Consider the following 17,451-nt stretch of genomic DNA (forward strand, 5'->3'; position numbering starts at 1 on the left):
ATCACAGGACAGATCAATCATCCATACAGTATATGGCAAAGGTGCAGTGTTTTAGGTTTTTTGTTGGAGGAGCGGTGACGTTATGCATTAAAGTTCCCTGGAACAAAAATGGTGATGTATTGGGGCAAAAAATATGACGGATGTATCAATGATAAAAATGGCAACCATTTCAGTGCAAGAAGTCTTGTGCTGTTTATTCCTTTTGTGTTTTGATTGTTTGGATAGCAGGTCGGACTGTGCTTTATAAGAGGGAGGAGCTGGTCTTAAAACATCCCAAACCCCCCATGTTTTGATTTCAATATCAATAATACATCAATCATCATCTGGACCAGGACTGGTCAAACGGGGGGTAGGGGGGAGGGTCGCCGCGCTCACAGAGGCCCCGCACTCTTCCCCACAACATTTAAATTAAATGCCGGGTGAGCGCGCGAGGCCTATGTATGTCACTTACCTTATCTCCAGCGGCTTCTGGTGACGCGTCATCAAATAACGCTGTGGGGTCACATGACTTCGCAACGTCAGAAAAGGTTGGAGAAAAGGTAAGGGGGGGTGGGGACGCGAGCAGGGGAAGAGAGCAGGAAGGGGAGTGCAGACAGAAGTTTACACACCCCTGCTCTAGACCTGGGCTGAAAATAGTAAAAAAAAAAAAAAAAAAAGTATAATTTTTTTTTCTTAAACTTATTAATTAAGAAATAAAAAAAAATTATACTTTTTTTTTTTTTTACTCTTTTGATCAGCTAATCGAGACCCTTTACTAGTTCCACTGTGCTAATTAAAACAAAACATTGTTACCCTTAATTAGGTAGTTAGAAGTGGAGCGCACACCATTGCTATAGCAGCCTCATTTAGGCAAAGAAAGAAAGTGGGACTGCCGAGATTTAGAAGGATTACATGCTTTTGTCCGCTTTAAAGCAATATTTGGGCCTCTCCGGTATGCTAAATTAGGTTTGGATGCACATAAGACAATATGAAATGAGATTAGCTCAGTGTGTATTAATTGTACATGTGAAATTACCTCATGTGCAGCTGATAGTGGTAAAAAAGTAACATATAATTTACAGCTGTGTGTACATATTGCAATAGATCGCTTCTCCCAAGCCATTTTACTGGTTTAACTCTTTCAGTGCTGAATGGGCCTGCAGTGCACTGCGTTCAATGTAAAGCATTGCATGCCCCGTCAGCACTGAAAGTGTTAATGCCTTTGCTGCTGGAACGGCCCACAACAAAGTGAGAAGCAATGCTCTGCTAGTTCTTCTGGTCTGGCAGGGTTGTTATAAAGACTTAGGGCCAAGCGCCTTACAGTTTAGTTGCCATGAATGGGCGATAAATTGCCTTATGGTAACACCACAGCGCTTAGCAAATATGGTGCATGGAACTTTAATCTATATTGTCCGAAGTGGTCGTTACGGTTGTTTTTCAACCACAACATCTCTATTAATGTCAATGGGGTATTTCATCCCAAAAACGTACCAAATGGCCGCATTGGGCAATATACAGTACAGGTTGACCAAACGTCCTGGTTTTTAAATAACTGTCCAAGGGTCCCGACAATCTTTGTAATGTTCTGGTTTTTCCAAGAGTAGAGAAAGGAGCAGGAGCTGCAGCGCGATTAGTCCTCCAGTCATTACATCCAGAGGAACAAACCTATAGCACAAGGGAAAAGAGGAGAAAAATAACCACAGTGTAATAAATATTGGGGGACGGTGGTTCCTGCAATGACGGTCCACACTTACAGGAAACCCTTCTTAGTCAGGTCGAAGAGAGGATTGTAGGTATCACTTCTAAGGGTTCCTGGTCCAATCCGTATGATGTCATGGAGAGGCTGGATACAGTAGCTGCTGGGCTTACATATCTTCCAATAGGTATCAGCTCAGGGGTAGAAATATGGGGAGACAGCAAGGCAAAAGTACCACATTGTAACCTGTTTATTATAATCTTACAAAAGTAAAAATATGCACATTGCACTCACAATAAATTCGACAGTAATGCGTGTAACGGTTTTTCTGGACCCACCCAATCTCAGATTGGCCCCTGTGGTCTAACTGGTCCCCATTACATGCATGTATGTTGTGGTGCACCTGCTGGCTTACAGGACTCCTGAGTCTCCCCCTGGGTTGGTATGGGGATATCCGCAAGACAGGCATCTGAGGTAGTGTGCTTAGAGTCCTACTCACATCTGATGCAGCGCCTCCACCTCATCAGGATCTCTGCGTCCGCAGGGGGATGTATCTGATGAGGAACTCCTTCTTGGTGCCTTCCTCTGCTGAGTAACTCCACACTCACACATGAGGGTTTCTGTGAATAAGGGCATCTTTATTATCATCATAGGCAAACTGCCCCTCACAGCAGTCTTCCCTAGCCGCTCATTCCTTTGCTGTACATCCTTTCAGAAGGTCCTTCCCTCCCAATGGAGTTGGGTCACCTCTCCCCTCAGGGAGATCCCCACCTGTGTCAGGTCCCTGAACACAGTGTAGATGCCTCTGACAGCCTAACTGCTGCAGACCTCCTGAACTGTATAGAACTACTGAACCACTCTGCAACTCCTGCTTCAACCACTCTAAACTTTGACAGTGCTGTGTCTTATATAGACTCAGAAAACAGCCACAACCCTTGTGTCACTAATAGTGGACACAGAGCATGTTGCCACTCTCCTTGTGTACATATGACACCTCACCAGGGTGTGAGGGCAAACCTCCATGATTGATGCTGGCAATCCTGCATACTTACCAGGTTTTACTGCCAGCATGAGAGAGAACTGTATACAATTTTTATACATGGCTACATGCGCATTGAGGGAAATCCCAGTTTGTATCCTTCGATCGGGAATCCATATTGCTCTGGTCTTCTAAGTGTCCCGCACCTCTCGGGCCCAGCAGTCGGTCTGTCCGAGTACTTCCGCATCACGTGGAAGCTAGTCTCATCTCGGGAGAGTTTGTCAAACAGAGTCAGATTTAGAATTTTGGACGAATATTTAATGCCACTCACTTCACATGTGTGCATAAGTATATGTGGGTTAAAGTATGGGAGGGTGGGTGGGTAGATACGGGAGAGAAAATAAAGATGGGATGGAGAAGAGAGACAGGAATAAGAAGAGAGGGGGAGGGGAGAGGGAGAAGAGAGGGGAAGTGGAGAAGAGAGAGAGAAGAAAGGAGGGGGGAAATGGAGGAGAGGAAGAAGAGAGAGGGGAGACAGAGAGGAGAAGAGGGGTGAGAGAGAAGAGAGACGGAAGAGGGAAGAGAGGGAGAAGGAAGATGGGGGAGAGGGAGAAGAGAGAAAGAGGGAGGGGAGAGAGAGGGGGAGGAAGAAGAGAGAGTTGAGTGGGAGAAAAGAAGAGAGAGAGGGAGTGGGAAAGGAAAAGAGAGAGGGGGAGAAGAGAAGAGGAGAAGAAGGGGGAGTGGGAGAAGAAAGAGAGGGAGATAAATCAATAATACATTATAATGGGGCACTATTAGACAAATACCATTTATAATATATATTTTTAAGCGATGTAAATTGTTTTAGACATCATTTTTTTTTGTGTCCCGGTTTTTACTTTTGGAACAATGGTCATCCCTAGCAATATAGAATAAGGCCCTTAGTGTATTTTCAGAACTAAATGACACATCTTTCTGGTGCAGTGTACAAGGTGTAGCCACCTGCTAAGGGTTACAAGTAGTTAAGGGGTTAAGGTCACACAGAGTTACTCCCCTCCCCATCATGCTATACAGGATGACTTACAGAAATGATATCAACTCCTCAGTAGGTCTTGGGACTGGCGATGTCACGATATGGAGATGGGAGGATATATATAGCGCCGCCCAGTGTTCTAAAAGCAGGTTCTTTGGGAGTAGCAGTGGGAGATGGCCTCGCTGTAAATGTAAAAGTTATGTAAATAGGTTTAAGTGTATAGTTCTGTGTAGTAAGGATTTCCTGTCACCTTTATTGTCTTCAGTTAGGGATCGTGCACTTTACAGATAGAGCCAATAGTATTGAACAGAAAGTGTTCTCTGACCAGAAGAGGAGCAGGCAACTGCACAGCAGGGAGTTCTCAGAATAGACACTCTGGAGCATAGTTGGATCAGGCCCACCGGAAGGTCGCTCGTACAGCTCCAATTTAATAGTTATGGACGAGATAGACGGTGCATAGAGTGACTGATAGAGTGTACTCCCACCGACAGGTCCCCAGTATACTTCCGATCTGTTAAGTATAGAAGAAGAATGCCGTCTACAGCAAAGGGATAATGATCCCCTAGAATGGAGTGTGTCCCCCAACCAGGGTCAAGGCTGGCGTCATGGAGGTGCTGTTGGTGCTTGTGCACTGAACCCCGCAGTTAATGAGGCTCCACACTCTCCCCCACGGCAATTAAACTGGTTGTGGGGGGTAAGCGCGGAGCCTCTGCAGCTCTCTTACCTTTTCTGGTGGTATCTCCTCCTGCATGGTCCCGTCATCATCATGGCTCCACGACATCCAGTGGTGCTGTGATGCCATGACAACGTGACATCCTGTTGCCATGGAAATGCGACACTATTTGACCTTGCGGAGCCATGATGACTGGACAATGCAGGGGCATTCCGGGAGGAGGAGATGTCATCAGAGGATGTGGCCAGAGAAGGTAAGAGCCAAGGCCCCACTCATGTCCCTGCACTGAGCCTCGCAAACATCCCAGCCAACCCTGACAGGGTCCACCAGATACATGGGCATTAAGGAAGCTATACAAGAGATTGCATATCCACGCCCAGCCTGCGTGGCTCCAGCTCCCTGCAAAGGTATGAGACCCTGAGCACAGCCATGCAAACAATCTATTATGATCTAAACTCCTTAAGAGCCGGGCACGGAGGGTTACGAAGAATAATGTCTTTTAACGGGAGAGTTAACATACATTTTGAGCACTGCATCTTCCCACTGCATTGAGTTTCAGCTCTTCGAGGGGGCTTTGTTTGGGAGCATGTTGTCCCAAATTTCCAGTTTTTAGTGGGTTTGTATGATACTTTGATACAGGTTTGTTTTCTATCCCAGCTAATATACGATAGTGCGCTGCTATTACCCCACTTAGACGTTTCTTTACAAGGTTGGCTTCATATGCAGACAAAGCATATTGTCTTGGGGGGTCCCCTCAAGAACTGATCTGTGGTCCCCTGGCACCAAATGGCCACAAGCAACATGCTGGCTCCAGAGGACCAAACAAATTTAGCAAATTCTATCCATGACCCCATGGTCTTATTTACAGTTGTGGTGTCAGAATCAGCAAAAAGACTACAGATATCTTGAGAACTGAGAGACCCCCACGGTACATGTAAAGTAAAAAATAATAATACAGTAATTTGGGGGGTAAATTGCCGCTTTAAAAGTTTAAAATAATGTAAAATAATTCTGCTTCTGTGGTCTACAAACTAACTAACTAAATACACTCTCTACAAGCGCTAGATCCAACTGACGATGATGTGATAAGTGATAATCAATACACAGAAATATATAAGTGAGTGTGCAAAATCAGCTGCCAAGGGGAACTACAATCAGCAAACGGTTCCAAATCTGCTAAACAAAATGAATATACAAAAGAAGTGTCCCCGGCGCTAGTGGGTTAATGTCCACAATACCATACTCCAATGACAGTCCTATGTTGAGAGACAGTCCAGGTAGATGGATGGATTCACCAACAAAGTTCAAGATGGATTGGGTAGTCCTCAGAGGGTAACTCCAAGTGGTTTCTGCAAACATACAAAAACAAAGGCACACCAATTGCGCAGTATGAAAGGCAACGAAACCCTATCTAGAACAGGAAAAGCCCTACTTACAAGATAGAATCTTGTTTGTTCAGGGGAGAGAATCTGTGTTGGGCCACGTCTTCACCCCGATATCCACGGACCCCACGTGGTTAAACGGGATGATTCTCCAGTTACAATCCAGTTACAATCCACTGTAAGGAGAATCATCCCGTTTAACCACGTGGGGCCCGTGGATATCGGGGTGAAGACGTGGCCCAACACAGATTCTCTCCCCTGAACAAACAAGATTCTATCTTGTAAGTAGGGCTTTTCCTGTTCTAGATAGGGTTTTGTTGCCTTTCATACTGCGCAATTGGTGTGTCTTTGTTTTTGTATGTTTGCAGAAACCACTTGGAGTTACCCTCTGAGGACTACCCAATCCATCTAGAACTTTGTTGGTGAATCCATCCATCTACCTGGACTGTCTCTCAACATAGGACTGTCATTGGAGTATGGTATTGTGGACATTAACCCACTAGCGCCGGGGACACTTCTGTGGTCTGTTTTAAAATGGCATACATCCCAAACATGTAACCTTTTAAACATATACGTGGCATGGTTGGGCCTGATGGAGCCTAGGTTCCCTGAGCTGCAGGCAATAATAATTATAGTAATCATGTTACAGGAATCCATTGGAGTGAGCTAGATGTAAGGGTCTGTACCAGACATTTCATGATAAAATTTGGATATCTTTAAAGCTGTAGACCAAGCAATATTCTACATGTGTGTTTTTAATAAATCAGTTCTGTACTGTGAGAAAATACTTGTAGCATTTTTTTAAAAACAACTCTGAATTACATTTTTAATATATTCTAATGTAACAAGCATTTTTTTGTTTCTATAGCAACCATTTACAAAGTCGTATCCCCTTCCTCTTCTGAAACAGTCTCTGGCACACCCTTTTTTTAGTCTTGCCCTCTCTCTAGCAGTGCACCAATTGTATCTAGTGACTGCCTGGTCACATGATCTTCCCCACAGAACTTTGCAACTTTGGTCCTCTTCTGCTGCACTGACAGCAATTTAATGAACCCCCTCCCCCGAGCCAAATCTTCGCCGATCGAGCACAAGAGAATGGATTGATCAGCAACTTAGCTAATTACTTATCATTGTGTTGATTGTATTGATGCACATTTTAAAGGGGGAAAAAATTAATAAAAAAACGGCAGTTTTAAATAAATAAAATGTGGGCTTGTAAATAAGCCTTAGTTGCAAAGCCTTAGAGGAACATTCAACTCGTAAACCCGGAAAAACAGAGTTAAAAAAAAGAATAAAGAGAAATTCCGAGCAAGGCCTTCGATGCCGCGCCTTCATGGGGCCCTGTGCTCACTCCTCTACCTCCTCCTGTCGGCATCGAGATCCAACTTCCACTCGACCGGAGGGGGGAGCTGGAGGAGGAAGCACGGGGCTCCTCCGGTCGGTGGGGAAGTTGGATCTCAGCGCCGACAGGAGGAGGGAGAGGAGGAAGCACAGGGCCACTGGACTGGCAGGACCACTTCTCACCAAGAGGTAGATGTGTGTGTGTCTATCTCTGAGAGGGGAGTCTTACCTTCTCTGGCCTGCCAATTGTAGCATCGTGTTGCCATGATGACCAACGTCAAATGACGTCGCGATAACATGTGATGACACGTTGCCATGTCAATGTGACATCACATGCCTCCGAAATGCTGCCGGGCTGGACCAAAGTGTCAAAGTAGGACGTCTTAATTTTTTTCACAGGGGGGGGTGCCCGCTGCCAGAGTACCGCCTTGGGCCATGCAAACCCTAAGGCTGGCCCCAAAATTGTAACCTTATAATATTCGGATTTGATCTTTGTTATATTAAAGGAGGTGCAAAAATGTATCGTTTGCTCATCAAATGTGTTAATCTATTCTAGGACACTGTAATGTTACCTGTCACTTCTCTTCTAGTCCTGCTGATGCTTCTAAGATACTATTTTGAAAAAGAAAGTCCAGTTTTTTTTTGTTTTTTTTTATTGCCTTTATTTCCCGGTCGCAAACTTTATCACATGCTTCAAAAGTCAGCCAGTATTTTTGGGACAAATATCGATTTTAAAATATTTTTGCGTCTAAATTAAATATGACCAATATTTCTGCTCAATATGTTATGATTCCTTCTCCCTCTTCTGAAGGTAGCCAACAGATAAGGAGATGTGGGAGGAAATGTGGGAAAAATCTTCCGTTGACCTGTAGTGGGATGGGAGCAGTGGTTGAAATGGATATATACACAGATGTAGTAAGACCTACTGTCCCCAGTGCTGCGGATTACCTAGCAAAAGTCTGCAGCACCGGGGACAGGGACTCCCACGATTGCGCTGCGGGGGTCCATGCTTCAGAATAGGACCCCTTGTCACGTTAATCCTCCTGTACCGTGACCACCGTGACCTCGTGATTGCACTTGGCCACGGCACCAAAGACATTAAGGCTTGCTTCAGCTATGCAGATGTAGCTCGTCTCATTATCTCTGGAGCATCCACTGAAAAAGCAAAATGTTGTGGCTCCAGAGATGCTGCCGGCCGTGTCATCATTGCGGGGTGTGAATGCTTCTGGATCGGACCCCCCAAAGTGATAATCCTTTGCCACGGGGTGAGCCATGGTCATGGAGCTTGCCCCGGTTCCAGACACAGTAAGTCTGTAACAGATCCAATGCAGATCATTCTTCCTATAATTATACAGGTAAATAAGAATTTTAATCAGTTAGTGTTAGGACCTGCTATATTATGGTCATGCCTTAAAGTGGCTCGCAGGCTTATAATGCTTTGGCCAAAGGGTTAAACTAAATGACCCTTTTTTCAAGAGATATATATAGTTATTTCACTGTGTATTTTTGTCATATTGGAAGTAGCTCTGGCCTCCCTTTGTGTTTTGTTTTTTGTAGTATATAGTGCCACGCTCAGAAGCACTCCTTTTGACACTTATATACATATACAGTTGTGTGAAAAAGAAAGTACGCCCTCTTTGAATTCTATGCTTTTACATATTAGGACATAACAATCATCTGTTCCTTAGCAGGTCTTAAAATGAGGTAAATACAACCTCAGATGAACAACAACACATGACATATTACACCATGTCATGATTTATTTAACAAAAATAAAGCCAAAATAGAGAAGCTATGTGTGAAAAACTAAGTTCACCCTTACTGCTTCCATAGGAATTAAGATGCTAAGTAGCAGACAGGTGCTGCTAATCAAATGCCCTTGATTAATTGATCATCAGCAAGTGTGGCCACCGCTATAAAAGCCAAAGTTTTAGCAGTTTGCTGGTCTGGAGCATTCAGGTGTGTGTTAACACAATGCCAAGGAGGAAAGACATCAGCAATGATCTTAGAGAAGCAATTGTTGCTGTCCATCAATCTGGGAAGGGTTCTAAGGCCATTTCCAAACAATTTAAAGTCCATAATTCTACAGTGAGAAAGATTATTCAAAAGTAGAAAACATTCAAGCCAGTTGGCAATCTTCCCAGGAGTGGACGTCCCAGCAAATTCACCCCAAGGTCAGACAGTGCAATGCTCAGAGAAATTGCAAAAAAACTAAGAGTTTCATCTCAGACTCTACAGGCCTCAGTTAGCATGTTAAATGTTAAAGTTAATGACAGTACAACTAGAAAAAGACTGAACAAGTATGGTTTGTTTGGAAGGTTTGCCAGGAGAAAGCCTCTTCTCTCTAAAAAGAACATGGCAGCACGGCTTAGGTTTGCAAAGTTGCATCTGAACAAACCACAAGACTTCTGGAACAATGTCCTTTGGACAGATGAGACCAAAGTGGAGAGGTTTGGCCATAATGCACAGCGCCACGTTTGGCGAAAACCAAACACAGCATATCAGCACAAACACCTCATACCAACTGTCAAGCTGTTACGCCGGTGCTGCCCGCAGACCAGACCCGTCCCTTCTACTGAGGTGAGGAACGTATATGGGCACGCACCCGCAGCAAAAGGAGCGTGTCCGGAGTGTGGTGATTTAGGCGTTGCCAGGCCAGATGATGTTAGCTAGCAATACTTGCCGGTACCGGTGAAGAAGTGCCGTCGTCGTTTTAGCCAAGGTCAGGGATTGGAGAATTCCGGAAGGTCATTGTCCAAGCAGGGGTCGAGAGCCAGAGATAGACGTCCGCCAAGCCAAGTCGTAACCTGAGAGAATAAGAGAGAGAATGCCAGAGTAGTAATCCAAGTGGAAACTATGTCGAGCAATGAGTGAGTGGGAGGAGAGGCATTATAAAGTGCGTCTGACCAATCAGAGGTGGAGGCAGGCCTGGAGGAGTGCGTGGAGCTATCCTGGATAGGTCCACTTGATTGGCAGGCAGGTGAGGACTCTTATTCTGGCAGGAGGTCCTATTAGTCTGCAGGGGGCGTGGTTTCACTGCTAGAGCAGTGAATAAATTATCTTCACCCGGCGCGCGCTGTACACACGCGCGGCCGGGACACATGGCAGCCGCATGGGAGAGGGAAGAGCTAGCAGGAGCGAGAGACCGCCGGTGACGGAACCCCCAGAGCAGCAGGAGGTAAGTGGCGCCATCGAGGGGCACGCACCTCGGCAGCGGAGTTTAAAGAAGGTGAGGAGGGGCCAGAGCACGGTGCCGCGATCCCAGACTCCTCACACAAGCACGGTGGTGGAGGGGTGATGATTTGGGCTTGTTTTGCAGCCACAGGACCTGGGAACCTTGCAGTCATTGAGTCCACCATGAACTCCTCTGTATACCAAAGTATTCTAGAGTCAAATGTGAGGCCACCTGTCCGACAGCTAAAGCTTGGCCGAAATTGGGTCATGCAACAGGACAATGATCCCAAGCACACCAGCAAATCTACAACAGAATGGCTGAAAAAGAAAAAAAATCAAGGTGCTGCAATGGCCCAGTCAAAGTCCAGACCTCAACCTGATTGAAATGCTGTGACTGGACCTTAAGAGAGCTGGGCATAAACAAATGCCCACAAACCTCAATCAACTGAAGCAACGTTGTAAAGAGGAGTGGGACAACAATGGGAGAGACTGATAAAGTCACACAGAAAACGATTACTTCAAGTTATTGCTGCTTAAGGTGGTACTACAAGCTATTGAATCACAAGGTGTACTCAGTTTTTCACACATGGCTTCTCCGTTTTGGCTTTATTTTTGTTAAATAAATCATGACACTGTGTAATATGTCATGTATTGTTGTTCATCTGAGGTTGCATTTACCTAATTTTAAGACCTGCTAAGGAACAGATGATTGTTATTATGTCCTGATATGTAAAACCATAGAATTCAAAGAGGGTGTACTTTCTTTTTCACACTACTATATATTTTGTGGTCATGTTTGGGCTTTATATTAGCTTACTGTGTATCTGTGTGTTTAAGTCTGTAAGTAGCTGTATTTAGCTTGATCTCAAGAGATTGGACCACCGTTCAGAAAGGTTTAGGCAATATTTATGCTTTTAAAAACAGAAATTGAGTCTTTTTTTAAATAAATCCCTTTTCTGTTTCATTATAAAGAAAGCGCAATCATCGGTTTGTACATAAAATAGTGGTAATCAGGGTTTGCAAATGGAAAAATAGTGACACTAAATGCTCCAGATTCATCTCATGTTGGCCACTGGATAAGAAACTTTTTTTAGTGAGATACTCTAGGAGAAAATTACACATTCTTTGGGTAATAATGAGGGTGATTAACTGATGGATAGGCTACTATGGGAATTTACTTCACAAATGTTCCAAACATAGCACAGGTTTTGGTGTTTTCTAGGAAATTACAAGGGCTACTAAACCACAAATGTGCCAAAATGATTTACTGTCCTGGCAATCTGCCATCAAAATGTGTAAGCTACAAGTCATATACTTACTCTGAGGGTTTATGTTAACAACAAACCACAATTTTAGGATTTTCTAAGGTACGGTACACAAAATGGTGTGTATCCAGGAGCGTAGACAGGGTAGGGCCTAAGCGGCCAAGGCCTGCTCTAAAATCCAAAATGGCGTAGCCCCTGAATAATGGGCTGGGCGGTAAGCATACAGCTTGGCACTCCGACATTGCACAGCCACATATAGTGGGAGCCTTACCAAATGAGAGCTCTACCATGTGAGCCGGCCAAGCAGGGAAGGAGGACTTGGTGGAAGCAGCGAGCGAGCGAGCAAGTGAGGAGAAGATAGAGACTGTCACCCAGTTCTACCCCATGTCATCCACTGCTCCCCTATCAGTGGCAGACTTACGTTTCTGTCACCTGTAGGCTCGCGGGTGGCCCTCTACCCTAGCTTATTGATGTGATGGCGTCATGTGGCATGGTAATGTGGCATAATTTGTTGGGTTGCCATGATGACGCAACGCTACAGGAAGGGGGCGCTCTGGAAGGTAATACTTTCTCACATACGCACACATTTTCTCCCCCAAACATTGCCATCCCCCCCAAAAATTGCTGCTCTAGGCCAGGGTTGCGCAAACTGGGGGGCACGAGATTGTCTACGGGGGGCACAGGGTTTACAGAGGCCCTCACGCTTCCAGAAGGCACTTAAATTAAATGCCGGGAAGCGTCGAAGACCTCTGTAAGCTGCACTGACCTTGGCTCAGACGGCTTCTGGAGACGCGTCGCCATGGCAACATGACGTCATGACGCCCAGAACACCTGAGCCGAGGTAAGGCGGGGTTAGGGGCGCGCGGAGAGGGGGACAGCCGGCAGGGGGACGAAGGGAAAAAAGATTGCGCTCCCCTGCTCTAGGATATACCCTACGCAGCCAGATGGGAAATCCGCCACTGTCACCCATATTACCCACAGCTCCACCTTTCACTTCCCACCCCATGCCATTAATTTCCCCATGTATAACCCTCTCTCTCCCAGCCCATGTGTCACCGCCTCTTCCCCCACTCCATGTCCCAACCCTCCTTCCCCCCGTGTGTCACACTTCCACTGCCATGTCAAGGATAGATTTTTTGGGGTATCTCTATGTATGCGCTGCACTGTTTTAGTGTTGCTTGCATGTTATGGTAATGTATTCTGTGTTGATAATGCTCCCCTCTAATACCTTGCTGGCAGGCATACATTTGCTATTTTAGGTTGTACTCTGTGAGTGTATAGTGTGCTCAGGTTGTACTCTGTGTATACACTGACCTTGAGTATAACCTGACTGAACTTTTCACTTATACGAAGTATAACTAGACTGTATTGGTTCAATGCCAGGTCACTACGGTGGCACCCCACGCTTAGCGCACCGTTACTTTTATCCGGCAGCATGCCACACTATTAGTAGCCCACCTCCAACCCAAAATAGCCTACATCCGGCAAATTTCTGGCTATGCCACTGTGTATAGTGAAAATGAATACATCATGGTTTACTTTTGTTAATTTTTATATCAAAGGAATTGTGTTGAACTATCATTAGTTCAACAAACTGCACCCAGGACAATAATGCAAACTTTCCAAGAGAAATAGGATACATCAGAGCAAACTAATTAACATCAGTATTGCTATTTACCCAGAGATAAGGGAGAGATTGCATACCTTCAGGTCAAAGGCAGATAATGAGGAGGGACGGTGCGATAACCCGTATAGGGGTTAGTGAAACCTGGTAAAAGTGTCTTTAAAAAAAATACACTCTACATTTCATTATATTAAAAAAAAAAAAAAAAAAACAATAAACATGATACAAAAAGAGAAAGGAAGAGAGTTTTTGTAAAATGAAATTTTCTTTAAAAGGAAAGTGGAACTGTAAGGATAAAAATAATAAACGGTACCCTGGGCTGGCAAATTAAAAAAGTAGTGGTTCTAATGCACATTATTTATGTATTCTTTTGAAACGGAGTAATGTGAATGTCACGGGAGACCAGGCCATTTACACCTTTTTATCCGGATCATTCATTGAGCAAAACAAGTTAATGAAATTGTTGCAGCGTACATGCAACTACACAAGCGGGGTTTTTTGACAAGGCTTATTTATTTAGCCTTAAAAAATATACAGCGCACAAAACAAAAATAGCTTTTCTTCAGCAGACAAAACAAAATTCCTTGTCTTCAGCATGACAAACAAAATAGCTTCTCTTCAGCATGGCAAACACAACAGTTCATAAAACATGTACTTTGCAAAACAGACCTTAAATCAAGCTGTTCTCTCTCCAGAGTTTCAGGGTATTTCCCTGCTTCAGACAGCATACAAAAAGACAGACCATATATCAGTAATCTCTTCAGTAATTCACTCCTGTCTCCTGTCCAGCTAGGCTGCATGTGTGCACATCCTGGGTTTTTTAACACACCTTGATTAGTCAGCTGGCTGGGATTCAACTAATTGCCATGAGCTCCCCAGCTGAAGTTAACCTCATCACTGCTGCACTGCAGACTAAACATATGTCTGCCAGGCATATAGCTGGTGGCTTTTATTTACCCTGTCACAGAAATAAATTGTAAATTTATTCACAGGAAAAGGCAAACCCACAATGTTACACAAACTACATAAAAAAGACACACTTACTTGGGAACTCGGGTACAAACTACTCTCCTAGGTGCAGGGAAAACTCCATAAGGATTTTTCCCTGACTGAGATTTAGCCTGCCATGTCTTAGAACTGAAATCAGTCTGCAGTTCCAGATGCCACCCTTCCCCTTTCTCCAGAGGTCTGGAGTAACTTGCTTAGAAAAACTTGATTAGAATCTTAGAGAACTCCCAAAATCTGATGGGTGCCAGGGGTTATAATACCTCTGACTTTCATTCACAGAATACTACCCCCTATCAGAAGTGTGAGAATATTCTCAGCAACCAATCCAAGACAAACTGGTAGAAAAAACAGGGTTACCTGGAAATCTGAATGAACCAAGGGGCATGTGCAATTTGGCACTTCTGTCCCTGGTTCCCTCAATGAAACCCGCGGTGACAGGCATTGGCCAGTCTGGTGGGATCAATGGAAATGCAAAGGGTGTCCATTGATCTCAGAACATGGATACTTGTCCTTCCCTCCTGTCCAAATGGTCTGGACACCTCAGACATCCTCTATGGCTTTCATCTCCACTGTATGAGTAGACACAGTGGCGCAGTCTGAAAGTCCCAGCTCATAATACTGTGCACAAGCATATGTTTTAAAACACACAGTTCAATAAAATATACACTTTAAAAATATACTAAGTCTGTGGGTTATGGGAAATAGAATAAGAAGCTGCACATTATTTCTTACTAGCCATATTCCCCACACTTTATACAATAAACTTAGGGCTGAACTTTTAAAAGTCCCCTCACAAACTTATAGATGATTGATGTATCCCCAGAACCTCCAAGACTGGTTCTGGGTATCCCCATTAACTTAGAGACCCCTTGACTGTTTCAGGGGCACCTCACATCCCTATGCCCCTTTTACCTTTCTGGTCTGTGCTGAAACAGGGAACCAACCCATGAACCCCCGTTTAGGTTCAGGGTGACCTGGGCATTTACTGGGGATCCCCATTAACCTAAGGACCCCTTGACTGTTTCAGGGACACCTCACATCGTTTTCAAGGGGAGATATTGCCGGGACATGTGCCTAATGTATCCAGGAATTAGACCTGATTCCTGGGTACATTTTTAGGGGAACCAGCAACTCTGGCCCCTGATTAACTAGGCAAACTCTGACAACACTTTCTCCGCAAAACCCACCTTGAAACCATTACCACAGCAATCTCTGCTTGCTGGCACTCCTGGAAAGGTAAAAACACATAAAACACTTTATTACCGCACATTACAGGTTATGCATGTACAAACCCTGGGCTCAAGAGCTGACACACTGTAAACCCAACACACGGATCAGGGGTAACCAAACGGACTTAAAACCTTTATTTGATAGCCTAGCTGCCCCCTACCGTCAGTGAATCATATCGATATGTTAAGAGCTTCATTCTGCAGTGTGTTCAGGACCACTATTAACTATCCTATAGCCAATGAACGTTGGCACATAAGAATGACTTCAGCATACAGTTATGATATTGGTATTGGGCACCGGCCAACGTTTGCACATGGTGTGGAGTCTGGTAAAATGATAACACTTCAAAGAGTTGTTATAACTGCTGCTTGTGTTGAATGGGCTCGTGTGGGAAATAGAAGACAATATGGAGAGGCTGCTACGGTGCAGAGGCCAATTCTGTGCCAAGGAATTAGGATTTGTAAAGCTTCAACTGTCTGCACCTTCCCTGTATGTGAAGACACGTTTCATTTATTCCAGATAGAATGACATGTCCTCTATTGTTATTATAAAAATAAATACATCCTAATTATTAAGAAAGCCTGGCTCTAGTGTACTAATGGCCCTAGTCTTGGTGAAGAATAAGGGTCAGAAATCAGCGATGATTTTGGTCAGCAGCTAGAAACATTATATACACTCGGTACAACTAACACATTGCTGCATGGTTATTTTTAAATAACTGGATGCCAGAACATGAAGTGCTGCTTTTCCCTCCAAAAACGTGAGACTGCTCCTGTGCTAGGATGGCCTGCAATGCATTGCACAGGAAAAGGATTATGCCGATTGTGTGCAATGCTTTCATTCCCCCCCCCCCCCCCCCCTCCCCCATTCCAAAAAAAACCTGCATTTGGTCAAAATTAACATTTGGTCATTTTAAATTCCGATCACACTGACAGAAGTTGACAATATGCATTCCAGAGACTGTTATGAGGCTTTTTAAACTCTTCATGTATCAATGTGCTTGAATAAAATGAATATGATTGTTTTTTTTAAAACAAGTGTAGAGGGTGTGGAGGAGATGCAGCAGGGACGTCCGAAGGACAGGAAGTGGCCAGACGGGTACTTTAAGTAGGTTGCAAAGTGCAGGGCTAAAGATGCATGGAATGGTGGAGACCCTTTGTCAGTCAATTATTCTTTTTCAGCATTATTACTGAGGGAATAACATATTAATACTGTGTGAGTTTGCTGATTTAAGCTCGTCACGATAGCCCAGGTATTTTAACACATTTATATTTAAGGGTTCAGTCACAAGGCAAAACAAGCAGGGAAATAAAATAAGATTTATTTGGATAAGACCTCGGAAACACACAGGAACGCAAAATACAGAGAATATACATGGTAACACGGAAAACGTTAGCTGTTAGATCAGAATCAAGATATACTGATATGGAATAAGGCATAAAAGATATTATCTGATAGGCGTAAATAACACCTAAATGAAACACCTAGAATTGTGACTAACCACCTATGACTTTGCCCACAAATTCAAAATCAGAGAATACACATTAAAGATGCAGTTCAGTTTATTTATTTATTTTTTAAATTTATCTTTTTACTTCAATAGTTTCATGTGTGCAATCTCTGATTACCTAAAGAACTGTATAGCTGCAGGTCAATTCGTTCTCCATGTATTGATCGGCGAAATTTGGTGACATCATTAGTGAAGGGATCTGTTTTTCTTCTGCTTCAGTCTCTCAGTGGAAGCTCATGAATATTCATGAGCACTCCTGCACTGACATGTGCTAGAGGGAGGGCAGTGCTGACAAAGGGGTGTGCTAGGGCTTGTGACAGGACATGAAGGGGCAGTGTCTTAGCAAATGGTTGTTAAAATAGAATACAAGAAAATTGGTCTTTCAAAGTTGTTTTTTTAAAAACAGAAAATGCTAAAATTATTTTTTCTTACTACAGAACTGATTTATTAAAAAAAAAACACATGCAGGATATTGACTGAACTGCAGCTTTAAAGCCATACGTTTGGGTAATATACCCAACTATACTAAACACAGCAAAGCATAAGGAAGCAGAAAACACTAGTGCAAAGAATAGAAA

The 17,451-nt window shown here is 43.9% G+C and overlaps 1 long non-coding RNA gene across 1 annotated transcript; it reads right to left on the bottom strand.

The window, feature by feature from the left end:
• Nucleotides 1–740: 740 nt before the first annotated feature.
• Nucleotides 741–15,367, bottom strand: LOC142470484 (uncharacterized). The gene is made up of 4 exons (XR_012789271.1): nt 15,321–15,367; nt 3,718–3,848; nt 1,734–2,295; nt 741–1,644 (listed from the first exon to the last, which is right to left on the bottom strand). It is a non-coding gene; the product is annotated as an uncharacterized LOC142470484 (long non-coding RNA).
• Nucleotides 15,368–17,451: the final 2,084 nt, after the last annotated feature.

Source organism: Ascaphus truei, chromosome 1 (genome assembly GCF_040206685.1).
Source record: "Ascaphus truei isolate aAscTru1 chromosome 1, aAscTru1.hap1, whole genome shotgun sequence".
NCBI lineage: Eukaryota > Metazoa > Chordata > Amphibia > Anura > Ascaphidae > Ascaphus > Ascaphus truei.